Source organism: Mobula birostris, chromosome 8 (assembly GCF_030028105.1).
Source record: "Mobula birostris isolate sMobBir1 chromosome 8, sMobBir1.hap1, whole genome shotgun sequence".
Classification (NCBI taxonomy): Eukaryota; Metazoa; Chordata; class Chondrichthyes; order Myliobatiformes; family Myliobatidae; genus Mobula; species Mobula birostris.
The window spans coordinates 83692829-83717032 of NC_092377.1; the positions used below are offsets into that span (position 1 = coordinate 83692829).

The 24204-nt window shown below is 40.6% G+C and overlaps 2 long non-coding RNA genes across 2 annotated transcripts in view; both read left to right on the plus strand.

Annotated features, from left to right (window-relative positions):
* The window catches only part of LOC140202229 (uncharacterized), a 77057-nt gene that overhangs the window by 31474 nt on the left and 21379 nt on the right, over positions 1 to 24204 (plus strand). The gene's annotated exons all lie outside the window — the stretch shown is intronic.
* LOC140202228 (uncharacterized) lies at positions 1123 to 9257 on the plus strand. Its single transcript, XR_011887043.1, has 3 exons — positions 1123 to 1177; positions 1813 to 1888; positions 8934 to 9257. It is a non-coding gene; the product is annotated as an uncharacterized lncRNA (long non-coding RNA).

The window sequence follows — 24204 nt, forward strand, 5'->3', positions numbered from 1 at the left end:
AAAGGTTTTCTGTGTCATATTTTGTTTCTTTATTTGGAGAAAATAAAACTTATTGGAAATGTCAATAAAGTTTGTAGATGGTGAGATAAGGTAACACATTCTGCTATTTTGCAGTATCACAGTACTTATTCACAGAGGGAAATCATTCAGCCCATCAGTTCCATGCCATTCAAAAAGGAATTCTGGTTAATTTGCCTCAGTCCAGCCAGTGTTAGCTCCTCAACAACCCATTGATCTGACTTGCATCTATGTCAGGTTATCTGCCCGCTTCACACCTTCAAGTTCTCCCTTCCGCACTACATTAGGCATATATTGAAATATTTTTTTCTTAACTTCCTTCTAACTTTCCTATCAATTAAGATAAACCCGTTTGCCCTGTTCTGTCATCTTGAGCATTGTTTGTTCCTCAGCTAATAACAACAAAATAAAATAAAGCCAGTTGCTTCTATTGTAGAATGCTGTTGTCTGAAGTTCAGTAGGTGTCTAATAAAATATTCTTTGTGGTTCCTCCGCACCCCACCCAACACACCACTCCCGGACAACTGAGTATAGTTTGCTTGGCTACTTTAAATACAGTTAAACATCAACTACATTGGTGTGGGACTAAAGTCATGTATCAGCAGTTCAAGATAAGAATAAGCAGGGTCCTTTTATTAAAGGGGAATATTGAACTGATTTTTTGATTCAAACAGCTTTATGAGTTTAAAATCATATTTTATTTGGATTGTTCATTCAGATTATGACTCAGTGCCATAACCAATACAGAGTCACACTCAATGATGCCCTGGCTATTGAATCTCTAAAGGAATTAATTGGTTATGATTTTGAATGCCATTGAGAAAATACATAGGTGCAAATTATTTTTATATATGTACAAAATTTTTTTTCCTCATGAATGTCTACTGTTGTCTGCAGAAGGAAGTAGAAGAAAGTATCAATTCATTTTCAGAAACAGAAGCAGAATCAGGTTTAATATCACCTGCGTATGCCATGAAATTTGTTGAAATTTTATTTTTCTATAAAGTGTTGCAGGGAGCAGTGTTGATTCTTGGATGTTTCTTCCCCGATTTAACAGCCACATGTCATTAAGTTTTGATCGGCAGCTATCCAGTGATTCCTTTCACCTAAAGTGTGGAAATTTGGTCTTCGAAGATAAAGTTCATGGCCAAAAGACATGGTAAAAATACTCAGCATCATTCCCATGTTTAAGATTTAACTTTCACAGGGCTGGAAATATAATGAAAAGAGCCAACAAATCTGTCCGCACTGGTATTTAGTCTTCACATAGCCCACAGCAGAGCCTCACTGTTCCAGTGACCAGAGTTCAGCCCTGACAACTGGTGCTGTCTGTGTGGTGTTTGCATGTGTGCAGATTTCCTCCAGGACATCCAGTTTCCACCACATCCTAAGCATGTGTAGATTTATAAGTTAACTGGCCACTGTAACTTGCCCCAATGTGTAGGTGAGTGGCAGGCAGTAATGCGAATGTGGGGAGAATAAAGTGGGAGTGGCTTTGGCTAGGATAGGTACGTGCTTGATAATCACATGTGGACTCGGGGGGAGGCGGTGCGGGGAATGTTGAAGGGCTGTTTCTGTGCTATATGATTTGATAAGCAATAGTCCTATTTCAACAATATTTCTGTTCTCTCCTTTCTTTCAGCTAAACAAATTCATTCAGAAATCTTTGCATAATATTTTCCTCATTCACTATCTCTGGTGATGCATTACTTCTGTACATATATAAAAAACTATCACTGATTTGTCTCTTAAATGTCACATGCTCAACCTTGAACTGAATTCTGCCTGTTCCAGACTCAGCTACCCCAGGATGGACTCCGTTTCTATCCCATCCCTTTTCAACAACTCTATCAATTATCAGTAAAAACAGGTACACATTTTTAAGTTCTCCTTCCTATTTGTGTTTTGTCTGAACAAATATATTTCCTATCATCTGTGTTTTATATTGTGAATTTCCTTGATTTTCTTCTTGTAGCTGGAGTCATACTCTGCCCTGGGAACTTACAGAGCAGTTCCATTTCTAGGCTTTCAATCCACCAGAATGTGAGGGAAATCAGAGAGCTAATTTTGGCGAAGAAATCCAACAGAGAATGAGATGGACTTTACTACAGTGTAAACTCATAATAACAACACAACTCTATAGTTTGTCCTTGGCCTCAATCTCCTTAAGTCTGCATAACCTTCACAGCCCTAGCAAGGCTATGCTAGCAAACAACATGTGGCCTCCAAAACCTGACTGCATGAAAGCAAAACAAGCCTCTTTTTGCATCATCTCATCATGGAGACCTCCTTTTCTCACAAGCTGGTGTCAACTTTTTCATGATACACAAGCTTCCGTCTTGGAAACAGATGACTCTCTTATTGGCCACATCAGTGCAGACCAAAACAAAGAATATATTTGTCTCCTTCTGAAAGCAGACTGTTAGATGTGCAACCAATGTACTATAGATACTTCATCATTAGTCGAGACAAATTGAAACTGTCAAGGTACTGATTCACGCTTATAACTGCAGTAACTGTATTAATAATTGAAGATTATTCTGTAAATAATCTCCATGGTAAACTGACCTTCTACTGTCTGAGTGCTCAGTCATCTCAGCACTGTTGAAAGAGGTGCTTGTTTATGACGTAGATGCTCAAAGAAGCCACATAACTAGTAATGAAAAGATTTATAATACTGAGTAGTGTTTCTTCATGCCTTTCCAATTTTCATTTTTGGTCCAGGCTGGAGTAAATGTTTATAAGCAGCTAGATTCAAAAATTAAAGATAATAGAATTAATTATGCATCTGTAAATATCACCAAACCATTATGTAAGCTGATACGGATTCACGATTATGCAGGTCAGCAGCATGTCTGTGCTGTTATTTTATGGTGTGATCTTCCACGGTGAATTGGCTGCTGTGTTCAGTCAGATGATCTCAGTATAAGATCCATTGTAGTACATTGCCAAAACCCATATTACGGCGGGAGGAGAAGATGGCGGCGCGACGCAGCTTGCAGCGGCTACTCCGGTGAATGATATCTGTTATCTGTCAAGTAGGGTGCCATTCACAATCCTGATTTGATGGAGACAGACATGAGAGCACGGAGGAACATCTGTGAAACTTCTGAAATGCCTGCTTTGCTGCCGCTGCTACTGTGTGATCCAGAATCTCCGGAGGGGAAGGCCCCAAGTCCTTAGCTTTGCTTGTTGCTCAGCGGCTGGGACGGTGTTGAAGCGCTTGGCAGAGATGGTGCTCGGTGCTTGGTGTCGGAGGGCTGATCGGAGGCACGAAGTTTTTGGCCGGACTCAGAGTCGGCTGCGGTCGGGTGCTTCCAATGCATCGGCAAGTTTGCGGTGCTTGGAGTTCATGGCAGCGAGAGTTTCTCCCTTCTACCGTCTGCGTGAGATGATGAGGCTATCGGGACTTGAGGCTTTTTTTTACCGTGCCCATGGTCTGCTCTTTATCAAATTACGGTATTGCTTTGCACTGTTGTAACTATATGTTACAATTATGTGGCTTTGTCAGTTTTAGTCTTGGTTTGTCCTGTGTTTCTGTGATATCTTTCTGGAGGAACATTGTATCATTTTTTAATGCATGCATTTCTAAATGACAATAAACGAGGACTGAGTGTCCTCCTAATCTAATCTACACCTTAATTTCCATTGCAGGTATGAGCAGGTTTTGCAGTAGGATTCTAATTGTTAATGGTATTTAAATTCATGAAACCCAGCAAAATCTTAACAGCTATCTTCCCCACCCTTTTCTTTTAATTCCTTGCTTAAACAGTGGTGAGTGATTATAAGATCTGCCTCCAGAAAGAAGGAATGTCAGGCTTGTACTATTTGAAAGGATCACACAGTTGAAGCTTTTTGAGACTTTGGAAGAGATTGACACTGTGACAGATATTCTGCTGTTCTACTGTATGGCTGTGAACTGTGCTGTACCTTCCAGCATGGCCCTATCTCCAAGGATATTAGTTCCTTGTTCACTGGTGAAACAAGCATAGGGCAGCTAGTCGGCTGGAAAATCCATGCATACTTGTGAAATCCTGCTGGAATCCGAAGAATCCAAGTAGGCAGCATTAAGGTGTTGTACACAGCATTCTTTTGAATGGTAGGTTGTACTGTAGCTTCTTTTAGGAGTTGCCCAGATATGGACATATCCATCATCAGATGTACATTGGATCTTGTTGGAAGATTGACTGCAATAATCTTAATTTTGTACAGGTTCTTCATTATGGTCAGTACAGTGGCATAGATGGTAGAACAGCTGCCTCATACCTCCAATGCTCCAATAATCTGAGTTCTTTTCTGACCTCCGGTGCTATTTTTGTGGAGTTTGCACAATCTCCTTGTGACCTGTTTTTTTTTAAATTCTCGTGTTCTGTGATATCCACCCACATTCTAAAGATGAGTGTGTTGGTGGGTTCATCAGCCACTGTAAATATTCCCTCATTTGTAGGTGAGTGTTTGAATCTGGAGAAGGTAATGGGAATTGACAGAGACTTGAAAAACGGGATAAGCATTTTTTTCCAGTGCTGATGAAGGGTCTTGGCCTGAAACATTGACACTTTTCCATAGATGCTGCCTGGTCTGCTAAGCTCCTCCAGCATTTTGTGTGCCTTGCTTGGATTTCCAGCATCTGCAGATTTTCTTGTGTTTTAGCATTGATATTCCTTGATAGTCCACATGGACTAGATGGGCTGAAATGCCAATCTGTGACTGCACAAATCTATGGCTAGGTATTACTTGAGGCAAGTTAACTAACAAGCTAAAGTAGAATTTATTGCGGTACCAAGGTTAACCTTTGACATATTTTATGGGAGCTCAGCGGCTTGTGCAATGCTATTACAACTCAGGGCATACCAGAAGTTGGAGTTCAAATGAGGTACTGTTCTGTACGGAGTCACTGTACGTCTACCCCATGGTTGCTAGGGCAGTGTAGCTTACTCTGTGTTGTATCACTAAATAAAAATAAGTAAATAAATTCAGGACGATTGTAGATGTGCTTCTACAGAAGAAGATGTATTGAAGGAGAGGGTAAGTCAAGATTGATGAGCTATGGAGACATATGGTTTTCCAGATCCCAAAACTCCAACAAGCCCTGGATAGCTGGGAAGAGTGATACAGTGAATTAGCATTTTTGCATCTTGGTGTTTGGCTGTCTTGATGTTGATTAATCTCTGTCTCTGCTGTTAGGCCTAAGTCATGGTTTTAACAAGGCCTCCCCAATATTAAATGTTGAATGTTGAATTTAAGTTGCTAATGCTCCCATACTACTTTAAAGAAATCGTATGAAAATGTTATTATTGTTGTTGAGGAGATCAAACGAGAATAAAACAAAGGGAATTGTGAATATGTTGAAGCCATTCCTGAAAAAATGGCTGCTTATTCTTATATTAAATTTGATTACAATAGTTTATTTCTGCTTATTGGCAAGGAAAGAGTTAAGGAGCAATAGCCATCCCTCGATGATACCATTTACGCTTGGTTATATAAAAATGTTTGTGAGAGCTCCTTCCCAAAAGGGTGGGTGCTAGTACTCTACCTGAAAAATTTGGTATGCTCAGCAAACTGTATCTTATGGGGAAGGGTGCATTTAAAAATGGTGGGGATTTCCCTGTGACAGGAAGCCAGCTATAATTGTATTGCAATTACTGATCTGTTAGGTGGGTATAGGCAGTACCTGCACTGTGGCTGTTATCCTTTGTGCAGGTAGTGATTCATAGTAACCTAGGGTGGCTTATCTCAATACCATAGTACACCAATGGAACAATCCGGAAACGGGAGTTGTTCAATCAAATGTGTTTGCACAACTTCTTGTGGTGTCAGTATTCCGAGATAGGACAAAGATGGGACAAAAGGCAGGCTGATAAATTTATCACAAGGATCATTTATAATGACCTCCTCCAAGGGACCAAAGAGTTGTTTTCTGAATTACAGTGTGGAATCTGTCCAATGTGGGGCATAGAGGAGATTATTTTCGCCATGTGACAACTCCTAGTGAAATCCGGAATGGAAGGTGGGAGAGGCTGCTTCAACTACAAAACTCTCACAAAAGACATTTTACTCCATCAGTCAAGAGGCTGTCTCAGATATGGTTTTCCCCAGAAATTCATTGTGTTCTAATGTTTCTAGCATTTAACCAATCGGTTCACCACAGACCTAATGGTTTCCTCAATCTTTCTTGATGCAATATTGCACCTCACATCCTACATGATTCCTAGTGGAGTGGAGAAAATCTACAGGATAAATGGAAAATTGTTTATCCTCCATTGTGAAGCTGCTGTACACAGATAATGTTTGTGAATGCCCATGTTCTGCTGATGAGCTTCAAATTCCTTTCACAGAAGCATGAAAAGAATGGGCCTCGTACTAATCCTCATCAAGATAAAGTTCTTCAATCTGCCCAGACTGTACAGCATCAACCCTAGCAACAAAGGTTCATAGCAAGACTTTGGACCACATGGATCACATTCCACATCTCAGGAGCCAACTCTCAGCCAAGATAAGACTTAGATTAGTGTCAATGTTCACCTCTGCCTCCTGTATGTCAACACAACCTCTGGCCTTCTGAGCAAAGGCTGAAAATTGAGACCTCAAACCAATGTAACACTTACATTTCAATGGGTGGTATTGATCCTTGCTGCCCATGCACACTTCTGAAATATAGACTATCTACAATAGGCACTGGAGGAAAATCATAGAACACCGTGTCTACAAAATCCTCCAAATCCACTGACAGAATAAGCAAATGAACGTTGGCAGCTGCTTTTAGTCTGATACCCCTAGCACCTAATGACACTCTGTTGACTCCAATGTGCATGTCATACAGATTAGAAACTTGGCATCAGACTCTCAAAGAGACTTGCTATTGCGGCAAGCGATTAGCAGGAAGACAGAGACAACTGGCATTCTAGAGAATGTTACTTTAATGAAAATATTATTCATGAAAATTTATCATGGCAAAATTATGAAAACTCATACTTTAGGATGTTTGATTACTCAGGAGTGAAATCAGGAAGCACTTTTCCACATAAAGGAAGTGGAAGGTTATGGATATTAGGCAAATTGACGCTTTTGGTCCAGTGGCCAGAGTGGAAAATGTTACCATAATACAATTGAATTACAGTTAATGAAAGTTAATAGCCCTGCAGAATGTCAAAACATTAGATTAGGTTATTAGATTATGAGGACACGCAGTCCTCTTTTGTTGTCATTTAGTAATGTATGAATTAACAAATGATACAATATTCCTCCGGTGTGATATCACAAAAACACAGGACAGACCAAGACGGAAAAACTAACAAAAACCACATAATTATAACATATTGTTACAACAGTGCAGCAATACCATAACTTGATGAAGAACAATCCATGGCACAGTAAAAAAAGTTCAAAGTTTCTCGAAAGTCCCACATCTCACGCAGACGGGAGAAGGATAAAAATTCTCCCTGCCATGCCCGACCACAGTCCGACTCTGAGTCATCCGAAAACTTCGAGCTCTGATCAGCCCTCTGTCACCGAGTACCGAGCACCATCTCTATCCAAATGCTTCGACCTCAGCCTCGATCGCCAGCAGCAGGCAAAGCTGGGGATTTTGGGGCCTACCCTTCGGAGATTCTCGATCGTACAGTAACAACAGCAGCAAACCAGGCATTTCAGAAATTTCTCCAGATGTCCCTCTGCTTCTCACGTCTGTCTTCATCAAATCAAAATTGTCCACACCCCCTATATAACAAATACGATTTCATTTCACCAGAGAGCTGCGCACGCTGCATCGCGCTGCCATCTTCTCCTTCCGCCTCCTTAAACATGAATTATAATAAAGATTTAATTAAATTATTAAAATTAATTAAAAATTGCTAGCAACAGTTAAGGAACCTTTCCACGGAAATAAAATTATAACAGGGTCAGATGTATATTCAATCGATGGTATGCCTTTGGATCAAACAAATGGGAGTGTGATTTCTTCCCTGTGAACCACTCAGGTTCATTGTGTTGTGATTACTCTATTCATCTTGAAAACAACAGGAGTCAAGTTGCTCTGGGTCTCCACTCCAAGGGAGGTGTAATGAGCAATAGCCAGTTTTATTGACAAATCTGCAGAGAAAATTCTGTACAGGAAGTGGATCAGATTTCATTAGAGATGGAATATCATAGTTCATTGGGAAGAGTTTTGGGATGGGATGGTTGACCTAAGAAGGGAGTTTAAGCAGTCTACATCTATTTTCTGCAGAGTTTAGAAAAATGAGAGACGGTATCATTGAAACATACAACATTTTTTCTGCTGATGTTTGCTTGTTTTTGCTGTTCATGTTCATTTTTAATATCCAGGTCATTTTCAACTGCAGAAATAATTATAGTACTGTAGATAAGAAATTAATCCGACCAATTGAAATATGCTACAAACCTTTTAATTTTTATTTTTTAACAGATATTCGGGCAACCGTTCACAGGTCCCTCTGTTGATACTTCTCATTCCTGTAACTGTTCACATAGGACATTTTTGTCATCTCCAACAGCTCATTGCTAACTCACTAAAGGCAAACTAAGACCACAAAATCCAGTGGCTTGCACAGCTGTGATGACACCACAGCTGAACCTAATCCTGCCTCAGTTCAGCACCCACATTCAGAAATTTCCAATGGGTATGATTGGATAGCAGATAATGGCCATACATCTCATGCTCAGCTCAGTCAGAACACAGAGCTTCCTTTGCTATCCCTCACCTTATGATTAGACAGCTCAGCACAGGTAATGAGCCAAAGGCTGGTGCATTCCTGACTGTCATTCCTCAGTACAATGTTTGTTCTGTCTGAGCTGTTGGTGAATTAAAGATTTAACTGTTATGTAAAACATCCAATATTCAAATGACTGATAAAAAAAGTGGCAGCTGTTGCTTTTTAACTGTCCTATCTTTACTGCAGCAAATTACCACTGATATGACTGGATCCAACACAGGCTCCAAAGACAGCTTTTGATTAAAATTGCAAGAATAAAAGAAACACGAGATTCAGGAGATGCTGGAAATCTAGGGCAATAAAATCAAGATATTGAATTACACAAGCTGCTGCTGGAACACATGAAAAATAAAATGAAAACTATGTACATTTATTTACAATTTACAAAGTAATTAATTGCTATTGCATTAAAATATTGCTTTCAATGTAGTTGATACTTCTGTGCTCTGTAACTAAATTATACTCACTTGTAAAGAATTCTGTTGATTCACAATGAACTACTTACCCAATTATCAGGAAATAGTCTGGCCATGTAACTTTTTATTTATCTGCATTACTATTGCTGACATTCAAATATCTTAACAAGTTCCACTGAATATTTGTTTACACATGCATGCTAGGAATCTCAAAACAGATTCTCTTTTTAAATGACTGAATGTAAGAAGTGTGCCTTTGTAAGAAGTAAGTAGTTGATGTTTAACGGTGCCCAGAAACAGTCTCCCAACCGTCAATAATGTATCTCTGCCAGGTGGTTCCATTGCTAGGTCCTTTCTATGTATAATTACTGAGCTGCGGGTCTATGTTCAGTCAAGTTCATAGCGAAGAAAGGTTAGATAAATCAGGATGTTGGGTGTATCTTTTTTTCTTGCTTTGTTTCTAATCAAGAAATTATCAACAATGCATTTATCCTCCAGCAAGTTTGGACCTTAACAGGAAGTTTATTGAGGAGCAAGTAGACTCACTTGGCAAATGTAAAAAGAAATCACTTGGATGTAGATTTAATGATGGGAGAAGTAGTGAAAGCTACTTTCAAGGTCAAAAGTATCAGCAGATGAAGAACTCATCAAAGTGGCAACTATTGACTGAATGGGAAAAGTGAATAATCCATGAAGAATTAAGAAAAAAAGAAATATTTCTTAGATAATAAGATATTGTATGGAGTAAAAGAGCAGAATGCCTTTTATGAGGGGCAAGATACTCAGTCAGAAGGGAATACAGAAGCAAAAATGAGAAGCTTTTTTGTTAGGGTAATGGATGACCTATTTGAAGCCTTCAAATTTCGACAGGGTCACACTAGATGACTGATGTCATTTGTGAACTAGTTGGCTGCTGCCTCTACTCTTCTGATAGGAGAATCTGGACCCAATTCTTCCTTTGGAAATCTGAGCACAAAGATCTTGGCTAGTGTTCTAGTGCAGTGTTGAACAAGTGCTATGTCTTTCATTTTTAACCTTAAGTTAAGTTCCTGTCTGTTTTCTCAAGTGGATGTGGAGTGGATTGCTATCTTGAAGGAGAGGATTTGCAATATTCCTTCCTTATACTGACTGCTTGTTAATATTTATGCAGCCTTGCTGTATACATATAGGTTACTCAGTAGCACCCCGACCAGGGTCATGGAAAGAACATGATCACCCACATCTTACAATACAGCACATGATGATGATGATTCAGTATGAAGTACGTACAGCCAACTAAATTCTTCTGAAGTTTAAACACAGCTACATACATGGTACCATGTCTATATTCTGGAACCCCCTGTCAAAAGCAGTGTGGGCGTATCTTCACAAGAAGGATTGCAGCAATTCATGACCAAGGCCTTCCCAAGGACAATTATGGATGGTCAGTAAATGTTAATAAGAGTGTGTAGCTGCCAATGTGAGAACAGGAATTCCTTCCAATTAACTACCCTGCTCATTTTCCAGAGACTGCCTAAGATCATCACATCTACTTGAGAAAGTTGATGAAGCTTCATTCAGTACCCTGTCTGAAAGACAACACCTCCAGTATTTTAGTACCTTACTTTGCTGAGGTCTCATCCTGAAATTTTGCCTTCATACCTCTAGGTTGGCACTTGAGTGCACAGCATTCTGGCTGCAATAACAATATAATTTCTGATCCCTGAATTACTCAGTGCACCACCCTTCCCTTCTCTACCTCTATAGCAAACCTATATATGACATGTTACTCACTCAGCACCTAACAACATGACTTTCCTCAGGCACTTGTGTCAACAGAAACAGCAATAACATTGCACACTTAATGTAGCAAACTATCCTAAAGAAAGTCATGGAAGCATAAAAGAAATGATTGGATAGAGAGCAATGAAAGGAGATAATTAGATATAAATTAAAGATTGTCCACAGTGTGTTTAAAGGCTGGTTTTAATGATCCGTGAAAGAAAAAAAAATGTAAGAAATAATGTTGCACACTAGCTCTGGAAACACTGCATATTAGAAGCTGCCATATACAAGTTGTTAGGGCCATATTAAGTATTGTACAATGACTGAATCATTGCACATTAGGTCTAACATTGACAAATGGAACTTAATGCAGAGAAATGTGAAATGAATCAATCTAGAACAAGGAATCCCAACCAATAGTTCATGGACCCCTTGCTTAATGACATTGCTCCATGGAATAAAAAAGATTGGGGACTCCTGCTCTAGTAGAAGGAATAAAGAGGGGCAATATGGTGACATGGACCAGATCAAAAAGGTGTACAAGAATAAAAGGACATGGGTGTAAATGTGCATAGCTCTTTGAGTGTAGCAGGGTATGTTGAGGGAATGGTGAGGAAAGCATTTGGCAATCTGGGATTCACAAACAGAAGCATAAAATATGAAAGCAGGGAAGTCAAAGTATGGTCCTCAGAATTATAAAACAGTGCTAAATCACCAGCTGACTGATTGTAACTAGGAAGCTCTGGATGCCCTAGAAAGTGTGCAGAAAAGATGTAATACAGTAATTCTAGGGATGAGGGAATTCAGCTGTTTGATGCAAGGATTGTTCGAGGTAAAAATGGTTGAGAATAAATGGGAGAAACACATATAGGATCATGAAAGAATTAGATAGGATACATAGAGTGAAGAAACTGTTCCCATTTGCAAATGGTTCATAGGACTAGGAGACACTGAATTAAAATTTGGGCCAAATGTTTGGTGGTGGAGGGGTAGATTTTTTTTAAAAAGTTGAGTGTAATTCATTTTCTTGTGAAGGCAGCGGAAACAGAAATCAATTAGTACTTTCAAAAGTCTACTGGATTGATACTTGAATGAGAATAATTGATATGTCTATGGGGATAGACAATATGGGATTGGTGGGATTATTCAGCGAGGAGAGTCCTGATAGTCTGATGGTCTCCTCTGCCATGATGATTCTATGACTACTTTCATTTATAGAAACATAGAAACATAGAAAATAGGTGCAGGAGTAGGCCATTCGGCCCTTTGAGCCTGCACCGCCATTTATTATGATCATGGCTGATCATCCAACTCAGAACACCGCCCCAGCCTTCCCTCCATACCCCCTGACCCCCGTAGCCACAAGGACCATACCTAACTCCCTCTTAAATATAGCCAATGAACTGGCCTCAACTGTTTCCTGTGGCAGAGAATTCCACAGATTCACCACTCTCTGTGTGAAGAAGTTTTTCCTAATCTCGGTCCTAAAAGGCTTCCCCTCTATCCTCAAACTGTGACCCCTCGTTCTGGACTTCCCCAACATTAGGAACAATCTTCCTGCATCTAGCCTGTCCAATCCCTTTAGGATCTTATACGTTTCAATCAGATCCCCCCTCAATCTTCTAAATTCCAACGAGTACAAGCCCAGTTCATCCAGTCTTTCTTCATATGAAAGTCCTGCCATCCCAGGAATCAATCTGGTGAACCTTCTCTGCACTCCCTCTATGGCAAGGATGTCTTTCCTCAGATTAGGGGACCAAAACTGCACACAATACTCCAGGTGTGGTCTCACCAAGGCCTTGTACAACTGCAGTAGTACCTCCCTGCTCCTGTACTCAAATCCTCTCACTATAAATGCCAGCATACCATTCACCTTTTTCACCGCCTGCTGTACCTGCATGCCCACTTTCAATGACTGGTGTATAATGACACCCAGGTCTCGTTGCACCTCCCCTTTTCCTAATCGGCCACCATTCAGATAATAATCTGTTTTCCTATTTTTGCCACCAAAGTGGATAACTTCACATTTATCCACATTAAATTGCATCTGCCATGAATTTGCCCACTCACCCAACCTATCCAAGTCACCCTGCATCCTCTTAGCATCCTCCTCACAGCTAACACTGCCACCCAGCTTCGTGTTATCCGCAAACTTGGAGATGCTGCATTTAATTCCCTCATCCAAGTCATTAATATATATTGTAAACAACTGGGGTCCCAGCACTGAGCCTTGCGGTACCCCACTAGTCACCGCCTGCCATTCTGAAAAGGTCCCATTTATTCCCACTCTTTGCTTCCTGTCTGCTAACCACCTCTCCACCCACACCAATACCTTACCCCCAATACCGTGTGCTTTAAGTTTGCACACTAATCTCCTGTGTGGGACCTTGTCAAAAGCCTTCTGAAAATCCAAATATACCACATCCACTGGTTCTCCCCTATCCACTCTACTAGTTACATCCTCAAAAAATTCTATGAGATTCGTCAGACATGATTTTCCTTTCACAAATCCATGCTGACTTTGTCCGATCATTTCACCGCTTTCCAAATGTGCTGTTATCACATCCTTGATAACTGACTCCAGCAGTTTCCCCACCGACGTTAGGCTAACCGGTCTATAATTCCCCGGTTTCTCTCTCCCTCCTTTTTTAAAAAGTGGAGTTACATTAGCCACCCTCCAATCCTCAGGAACTAGTCCAGAATCTAACGAGTTTTGAAAAATTATCACTAATGCATCCACTATTTCTTGGGCTACTTCCTTAAGCACCCTGGGATGCAGACCATCTGGCCCCGGGGATTTATCTGCCTTCAATCTCTTCAATTTACCTAACACCACTTCCCTACTAACATGTATTTCCCTCAGTTCCTCCATCTCACTGGACCCTCTGTCCCCTACTATTTCTGGAAGATTATTTATGTCCTCCTTAGTGAAGACAGAACCAAAGTAATTATTCAATTGGTCTGCCATGTCCTTGCTCCCCACAATCAATTCACCTGTTTCTGTCTGCAGGGGACCTACATTTGTCTTTACCAGTCTTTTCCTTTTTACATATCTATAAAAGCTTTTACAGGCCGTTTTTATGTTGCCTGCCAGTTTTCTCTCATAATCTTTTTTCCCCTTCCTAATTAAGCCCTTTGTCCTCCTCTGCTGAACTCTGAATTTCTCCCAGTCCTCAGGTGAGCCACTTTCTCTGGCTAATTTGTATGCTTCTTCTTTGGAATTGATACTATCCCTAATTTCTCTTGTCAGCCGTGGGTGCACTACCTTCCTTGATTTATTCTTTTGCCAAACTGGGATGAACATTTGTTGCAGTTCATCCATGCAACCTTTAAATGCTTGCCATTGCATATCCACCGTCAATCCTTTAAGTGTCATTTGCCAGTCTATCTTAGCTAATTCACGTCTCATACCTTCAAAGTTACCCCTCTTTAAGTCCGGAACCTTTGTTTCTGAATTAACTATGTCACTCTCCATCTTAATGAATAATTCCACCATATTATGGTCACTCTTACCCAAGGGGCCTCTCACGACAAGATCGCTAATTAACCCTTCCTCATTGCTCAATACCCAGTCCAGAATAGCCTGCTCTCTAGTCGGTTCCTCGACATGTTGGTTCAAAAAACCATCCCGCATACATTCCAAGAAATCCTCTTCCTCAGCACCTTTACCAATTTGGTTCACCCAATCTACATGTAGATTGAAGTCACCCATTATAACTGCTGTTCCTTTATTGCACACATTTTTAATTTCCTGTTTAATACCATCTCCGACCTCACTACTACTGTTAGGTGGCCTGTACACAACTCCCACCAGCATCTTCTGCCCCTTAGTGTTACGCAGCTCTACCCATATCGATTCCACATCTTCCCGGCTTATGTCCTTCCTTTCTATTGTGTTAATCTCTTCTTTGACCAGCAATGCAACCCCACCTCTCCTTCCTTCATGTCTATCCCTCCTGAATATTCCCTCCCTATGAATATGATCATTCATCATATTTATTCCCTCCCTATGAATATGATCATTCATCATATTTATTGAAGGATGAGCAATTATCTTGCTAAGTTAAAGTATAATAATAAATGCTTATGGTATTGAAATGTGCCAGTTATCATAGTTTTGTGTTGCATTAAATGTAAGCACTGCACTTCTGAATATGCCTGAAGCACCTCTCTGGATTCACTACTATGCATCTGACTGAACTTGATAATAATTGCAGAGACAGGAAAATGCCAGCCTTGAGGCTACAGATTGCAGAGAAATAAGAGTCAGAAGCTGTCCCAAGAGCTTTAGTGCCTTGTTAATTTACTTGAAACAGCCTAATGTCTTCTGAATCTATTCTATCTATCTGGAGGGAATCTATTCTATCTATCTAGAGGACGACAGAGACAGATGGCATCAGGATAGCATTCCACCACAATCTCTATCCAAATAGCTCCAATGAAACGCACATGCTATAGAGTCATAGAGGCATGTAGTATGGAAGCAGGTCCTTCAGCTCAACACATCTATGACCCAGAGAGTTTGTTCCACCTGCCCACCTTTGGCCCATAGCACTCTAAACAACTCCTATCTAGGTAGTTAGCTATAAATAGAGCTAAGAGGTCACATAAGTAATGGATCAGATGCCTATTCCACAATTCATAAGAGATGGGAGCAGAATTGGGCCATTCAGCCCTATCGAGTCTGCTCCTTCGTTTCTTCATGGCTGATTTTTTTCCCTCTCAACCCCATTCTCTTGCCATCTCCCCATAACCTTCGAGGCCCCCTACTAATAAAAACTGTTGTAGGATCTATATTTTTGCATACCTGCCTACTATATCCAGTCATAAATAATGAACTGATCAGCGAGGGTTTGGGCCTACTCTGGGCGGATCTGAGACCTCAGTTTTGGTTCGGAATGCTGTTGCCGTTTGCTTCAATTGCTTACATACTTTTCAAGGTTGTGTAATTTGTGCATTCTTTGATAATAAATGAATCTTGAATCTTGGTTCTTAACTAACACATGATGATAATCCCCATCATCAGTGATGGCACGGCCTGGTACATGATACCAAAGAGAAAGACTGAATGAGTTGCAACTACCTTCAGCCAAAACTGTTGAGTGATCCACTTCAGGCTTCTCCTAAAGTCATTCCAATTACAGAAAGGAGACTCAGCCATTTCAAATTACTCTAAGTGATACCAAGTAATGCCTTTAAATATTTGATGCAGCCAGTACAGCATCCCAGCTATGGTAATGAAACTCTGTGTCTCAGAACTAGATACACAGTAAACCAAACTTTTCCAGTGCAGCTGCAAGACATTTTCTCTCCAAGAATAGGCAACAACTTCTTCCCTCCGGGAATCAGGCTTATGAATTCCCTGCCGCATCACATTTGATCTGTCACCGGATAATTTGTACTACAATATTTAGTTTATGCACATTACTTTGTTTGGCATATGTAATTCATTTGTAGATTTAATTCTTACTTTCTTAAGTTGTTGTATGTTATATGTACTACTGTGCTTTAGACCCTGATACAGAGAAATGTTGCCTTGTTTGGTGGTATGTACAGTGGCATGCAAAAGTTTGGGCACCCCGGTCAAAATTTCTGTTACTGTGAATAGTTTAGTGAGTAGAAGTTGAACTGATTGCCAAAAGTCATAAAGTTAAAGATGAAACATTCTTTTCAAAATTTTAAGCAAGATTAGTGTATTATTTTTGTTTGTACAATTTTAGAGTGAAAAAAAGGAAAGGAGCACCATGCAAAATTTTGGGCACCCCAAGAGATTTGAGCTCTCAGATAACTTTTACCAAGGTCTCATACCTTATTTGGCTTGTTAGGGCTATGGCTTGTTCACAATCATTGTTAGGAAAAGTCAGGTGATGCAAATTTCAAAGCTTTATAAATACCCTGACTCCTCAAGCCTTGTCCCAACAATCAGCAGCCATGGGCTCCTCTAAGCAGCTGCCTAGCACTCTGAAAATTAAAACAAATGATGCCCACAAAGCAGGAGAAGGATATAAGAACATAGCAAAGCATCTAGCCATGATGCTCAAGGGCATTGCCATCGCTTGCCACCAACTTCCCAACAAGCACTAGAAACTTCAATAAACTGATTGCACCAGTCCACAGATGTTTCAGAAGTTTGGTATTTTAACATCAGTGACTCAGCTTTTGAGCCTCATGACTTTTTATCATGTCAGAATTGTGATGAAATATTGTCCATCTAGTAAGCTCAGTGAAAGTGCTACGACAGTTTAAGTTCAGATTTATCCAAACAAACAAAACTTGTCAACTTCATCCACTTTGCCTCCAACATCCATCCTGCCCTTAAATATCCTTCCTCTTTCTCAATCTCTCTGTTTGTATGATTGTATCTCTAGACACAGCTTATCTACTGATGTCTGTTACAAACCCATGGACTCTCACAGCTACCTGGACTACACCTCCTCCCACCCTGTTACTTGTAAAAATGCCACCCCCTTCTCTCAATTCCTCTGCTCCACTGCATCTGCTCTCAGGATGAAGCTTTCCATTTCAGAACGATGGAGATGTCCTCCTTCTTCAAGGAAAGAGGCTTCCCTTCATCCACAATCAACACTGTCCTCAACTGCATCTCTTCCATTTCATTCATGTCTGCTCTCACCCCATCCTCCCACCACTCTACCAGGGATAAGGTTCCTCTTGTCCTCACCTACCACCCCAACATCCTCTGTGTCCAGCACATAATTCTCTGTAACTTCCGCCATCTCCAAGAGGATCCCACCACCATGTACATTTTTCCCTCCCCAGCATTCTGCTTTCAGCAGTGATCACTCCCTATGCAACTCTCTTGTCCATTTGTCCCTCTCCACTGATCTCCCTCCTGGCACTTATCCTTGCAAGTGGACCAAGTGCTACACTTGCCCTTACACCTCCTCCCTCACTACCACTCAGGGCCCCAGACAGTCCTTCCAGGTGAGGCAACACTTCACCTGTGAGTCTGTTGGGGTCATTTACTGTGTCTGGTGGCCTCTTGTATATTGATGAGACCCGACGTAGATTGGGAGACCTCTTTGCCGAACACCTATGCTCTGTCTGCCAGAAAAAACGGGATCTCCCAGAGTCCACCCATTTTAATTCCATTTCCCATTCCCATTCCTATATGTCCATCCATGGCCTCCTCCATTGTCGTGATGAGGCCACACAGGTAGGAGAACAACACCTTATATTCTGACTGGGTAGCCTCCAAACTGATGGCATGAACATCGATTTCTTGAACTTCTCCATTCACCCCCTTCTCCACTCCACATCCGCTTTTCCCTCTCTCACCTTATCTCCTTGCCCACCCATCATCTCTTTCTGGTGGTTCTCCCTCCTTTTCTTTCTTCCATGACCTTCTGTCCTCTTCTATCAGACCCCCTCTTCTCCAGCCCTGTATCTCTTTCACCGATCAACTTCCCAGCTCTTCACTTCATCCCTCCCCCTTTAGGTTTCACCTATCACCTAGTGTTTCTCTCTCCCGTCCCACCACCATTTAAATCTACTCTTCAGCTTTTTTTCTCCAGTCCTGCTGAAGGGTCTGTTGACTGTACTCTTTTCCATTGATGCTGTCTGGCCTGCTGAGTTCCTCCAGCATTTTGTGTGTGTTAATTTAGATAGTCATCCCACCCACCGAGCTATACACTCTCTTTTACTTCTGAGGATGTCTATGATGAGTGTGAGATCCTGATGTACAATGGTGTCTCTTTAGGGTTTCTTTAGGCAACATCTCCCAAAAACAAAATCTTTTCTCCCTAGAAGGACAGAACAGCAATAAACTCGGAATGTCGCCACTGAAAACCCCCCTCCAGGTCACACTTCATCCTGACGTGCGGGCTCACCACTATCACCAGTGGTTTCTGGGCCAAAATGCTGGAACGACCCAATAACAGTGTTGTGTAACTTTTACGAGGAGGACCACACAGTAGTTCAAGAATGCAGCTCGCCATCATTTGATCGAAAATAATTGGGGAAGAGCAGAGGATGTAGTCTTGCCAGCAATGCTCACATATCATGAATGAATAAAGGAAATACATTGGGATGTTCTTACACTGTGAAAAGTTTTGTGTTATTCCATCATTTTAATTCCTCATTAGAAACCACTTGAATAACTGTGGACCCCAAATTTCACTATAACAACTTGTCTGGCATCTACAGCTTGGCAATATAGGTATCTGCAAGGAGGATTTAAACAACATTTAGTGATGGGCCTTGGCAAAGTTCGGATAAAAATTACTTTAAGGGCTGTCTGAAAAGAGGAAAGAATTAAATCTATTTCCAAGCATTTATTCATAACATAGTTCCATTTTCCTTTAATTAGTTAAACATATCCTACACCACAGTAGCTGGTTACAGTGCTAAGCGTCAACTTTTTTACTGCTTTGGGAGCTAGAACATCATGAAGCCATCCTCCTTGTGTAAATGTACTCTTGTGGTGCGTCCTGCATGAAGACATCAAAAAGATCATAAAGCAAAGAGCCACGCACTACTGAAACAACGTGATAAAGTAACATTGGCAACACTTCCTGTCTCACTTTATCAATGGATTATCTCTTCCTTTTACATACTGCAGCAGAACCACCGCATTGTTGCTAACGAGGAGAATTATCTTGTGACATCGCTCATGCTACATGGTGAGACCACCACAGGGAAGGTGTCCGCAGCATTTAACAGTGTCAGACCTGAACATTCACACATGCTGTCAACAAATTTAAAAGGACGTCCATATCTGGAAGCAAATAATCTGACCTTTGTTTTATAACCAATCATTTGCCTTTCTTTTCTACTCCCCTGATAGCTACAATTTTCTTGAGTTTATTGCTCAGGAAAAAGAAATAAATGACTGTCCAGTTTGATTTAATTTAATTTTCCCAAGACACTAAAGAGAGCCACATTGTTAAAGTGACAGATAGTCAGCAGGAAGACTGATTTCTTTGTTTTGCAATTTGCACCATAAAGACTCCCGAAGGGAAGCAGCACTGTTGAATTCAATTCTGCATAATTCCGCCACTTAATGATTCTCGCCTTGCAAAAGGGAGCATCTCCTTGTGCGTGGGAGCATCTGTTTTAACCTGTTTGGACATTTAATTGTTTGCTGAAAAGTGAAAATAACAACTGGCTTCAACAAACAAGGGGAAGCACTTTCAAGAACTTAATTATGTCACATAGGGATCTGCAGAAAATGATATTCACTTTAATCATAATGAAGTTTCCATTTATAAGCTCACTATTGAGGACAATAAAATAATAAGATTCTGGTAGCAGTTTGTGATTCATCATATGTAAGTAGTGAAGGCCATGGCACATGCAAAGTTTTAAAGTTCAAAGTTCAAAATAAATTATTATCAAAGTACATAAATGTTGCCATATACAACGTGAGGTTCATTTTCTTGTGGACATACTCAATAAATCCAATAACCATAATAGAATCAATGTAAGACTGCACCAACTGGACGTACAACCACTGTGCAAAAGAAAATAAACTGCAAATACAAAAAGAAAGAAATAACAACAACAACAACAACAGCAACAACAATAATAATAATAATAATAATAATAAACTTTGAGAACATAAGATGAAGGATCCTTGAAAGTGAGTGCACAGGTTGTGGGATCAGTTCAGTGATCGGCATGTGAAATTGAGTGAAGTTCTCCCCTTTTTTTCAAGAGCCTGATGGTTGAGGGGTAATAACTGTTCCTGCATCTGGTGCCGTGAATCCTAAGGCTCCTGTCCTTCTTCTTGATGGCAGCAGCAAGAAGAGAGCATGACCTGGGTGTTCGGGGTCCCTGATGATCATTGCTGCTTTCGTGTGACAACGCTCTGTATAGATGTGCTCAGTGGTGGGGAGGGTTTTACCTGTGATGGACTGGGCCATATCCAGTACTTATTGTAGGATTTTCTGTTCAAAGACATTGGTTTTCCATACCAGACAGTGATGCCCATCAATGCACTTGCCATTGCACACGTACAGATGTTTGTCAAAGTTTTGTATGACATGCCGAATCTTCACAAACTTCTACGAAAGTAGAGGTGCTGCCGTGCTTTCTTTGTATATTGTACTTAGGTGCTGGGCCCAGGACAGGTCCTCTGAAATGACAACACCAACAAATTTAAAGTTGCTGATCCTCTCCAACTCTGATCCTCCTATGAGCACTGGCTCATTGGTTTCCCTTCCTGAAGTCAATAATCAGCTCCTTGGTCTTGCAGTCCCAACAATCTGCACACAAATTGCCCATAGAAATAGCCCAATAACACGCCCAGGAAAAAGTCTCTTGTATTTGAAAGTATCCATCAATCTTGCTGCCTCCTACTTATGTAAAGCTGTGTATGTAAAACCTTCTGTAACTGTTCCAATATGCAGAAATTGAGACTGTTAAAAGCAGGTTAACAGGCTCGTCACTAATTTCTATTTGAGCAGGCTTCTTCACATCCTCGGTCAGCTGGTGGAAAGTATCTGTTGCAGCAACCTTAGAGAAAAATCACTTTCACGTTTGCAGTTTGAATCAACTTCAGTGTTTGTAGGAAGTGGGATGTTGACATTTCTTCAAGCCTTCACCAGAGCCAGCATTCAGCAGCGTTTTTAATTCGTTTGAAATGGAAGCTTATCAGCTCCAGAAATAAGCAGTTTTCAGCCATAATTATGTGGAGGCCTTGCAGTCCCACCAATGTGTATACAAATTGTCAATGGAAATAGCCCATTAATGTGCCCAGGAAAAAGTCTCTTTTGTATTTGAAAGTATTTGTCATTCTTGTTGTCCCCGACTCAAATAAAGCTGTAAAGAGTATCTAGAGAAACAGAATCAGGTTTAATATCACTGGAGTAGGTCATAAAATTTGTTATTTTTCAGAAGGAGTACATTGGAATACATAGTAATCTATATACTACCAAAACTCTCATGCTCTCTCTGTCTGTTTGTCTGTTTGTGACCTCCAATTAGCGCAAACGGTGCATTACAGTGGCACTTTTTTTGGCTAAATTGAATTAAAATGCGTGAACTTACAGAATGCAGGCAAAGTTCAGGGTTATATATTCGTATAAAATTGCTCATTCGCCAAAAATCAATAGGCTGGCTTTCACCTGAGAGCCGATCGGCCATCATGGAAATCGGGACGCGACAGCCCGACACATGCGCATGGCCAGCCTCAGCAGCAACACCTACTAGAGCAAAAGGGCAGGGCAGCACTATTTTGAGGGGTCACATTCTGTTAATCACCAGGATTGGGACAGATCTAACTGCCACCCATCAATAAGAGATAATTACATCTTATTGTAATGTTGTACTTCGAGACACCATAAAACCCTTTGCTGCAGTCGAAGGACAGCGGTGACTATATTACATCCATTCAGGAGAGCACCAACCACATCATCAAGAATCATCAGCATCCTTTGGTGTTAGTGCTTCATATCTTCTATCCAGCATTAGGGTAAAAAAATAGTCAGCCTAATTATGCCACGTGGAAAGGGAAGGGGGACATTATGGTCAAGAGATGCCACCAAACATCGTCGGGAAGTGGCAAGGAGCGGGAGAGAACAAGAATCGGATGACGCCAGGGCCACACGACTTCAGGATCAAAGAGTCGGGGCAAAAAAAGATGAGAGAAGAAGAGACAGAGGAAGAGAGGCATGCACGTCTCCAGGATCAGAGACAAACAACAAATAGCAGAAGAGATGAAGAGATGGGGATGAAAGGGCTGCTCGTCTCCAGAATGATAACGAGAGGCACAAGGGTGGCAGATAAGCCAGAAATGATGCCATCAAAAGTGTCCTTCGTTGAATGAGGAGCAGCTATATTTGCTTAGCTACGTGTTGTTCTTCTTTAATAAACTGAGGTTTTCTACTTCAATTTCCAAAGCAAAGCGATACCAATAGCATTCAGGAAAATTTAATGTTCATTCTGGTCACATCAGACTGCACTACCCTTCTCTCAAAGGGTGCCCCAACAGGTCACCCTGTTGTCTAGTAAAAACTATAAATTACAGAAAGAAGTATATAAAAGATACAGTAAATAAATAGTGCAAAAAGGGAGGGTAAAATACTGCGGACACATTCATTGTTTATTCAGAAATATGATGGCAAAGAGGAAGAAGTTGTTCTTGAAATGTTGACTGTGTGTCTTCAGACTCCTGTACCTCCTCCTTGATGGTAGTAATGAGAAGAAGGCATGTCCTGGGTGATGGGGGTCCTTAATGATGGATGCCGCCTTTATTGAGGCATCAGGGAGGCAGGTGTCCATGATGGAACGGGCTGAGTTTTCAACTTTCTGCAACTTTTTCTGATCCTGTGCAGTAGTTGCTCTATACTAGACAGTGATGCAACCGGTCATAGATTAAAACATTTTAGCTGTGTTGGATTATCCAATTGGAAATATCAAAGGTTTAGCCACAGCAAGATGTAAAGCATTCTCTGTTCACTTCTCCTTTGGATGAAGTAATCACCATCCATATGTAGCGACTAATGTCCTATGGTGGGTGCCTAGATGTGTATGATCACATGAGCTTGGTAGTTTTTCTCTAATGCTCAGACATTGTAAACTTATTGCAGCAAAGTCTGTGTCCATTCTGCCTATGAACTATGCTATCTCTTTCCAAAAGCAATCAGATCATTTTCTAATAGCCATTTCAAGTGTATATCCGATTAGATTTTGAAGAATAATGCAGATCCAGTATTGATTAGCCTCTCAGGAGGTACACAAAAAATCATTATTTGCTGCTTTGTTTTTCCTTAAATTTCCTAAATTCATGTCCTCTGGTTATCCTTCCTTCAGCCAATGGATATAATTTCTCTTCAGTGTTGTCGAAAACTTTCATAACTTTAGGCACCTTTTTCAAATCAATTTCCTTGTAGTCTTTTCTGTTCTGTGGAAAACAATTCCATCCTTGACAGTCTATCCACAAACTGATTTCAACATAATAATCCCTCATTTAATTCTAATTTTATTATGGCTTTCCAAACGCATGATGTCTTCCAACGCTGGCCCTGAATTCAACATGATATTCCAGCTCCATATGAACTAGCACCTTATGTAAGTTTAACTATTGTGTTCTTGTTCTCCATGCTTTAAAGTCCATTATCCCAAATATTTTATCAATAAGAAGTAAGATATAAATGCTTGACAAAAGTTAGTTTTTCTCTCTTTCTGCAGCTTGCCTACCAGGAGCACAATGGAGTTGATGATGCTGTCATCTACCTGCTGAACAGAGCCTACTCTCATTTGGATAAGCAGGGTAGCATTGTGAGGATCATGATTTTTGATTTCTCAAGTGCCTTCAA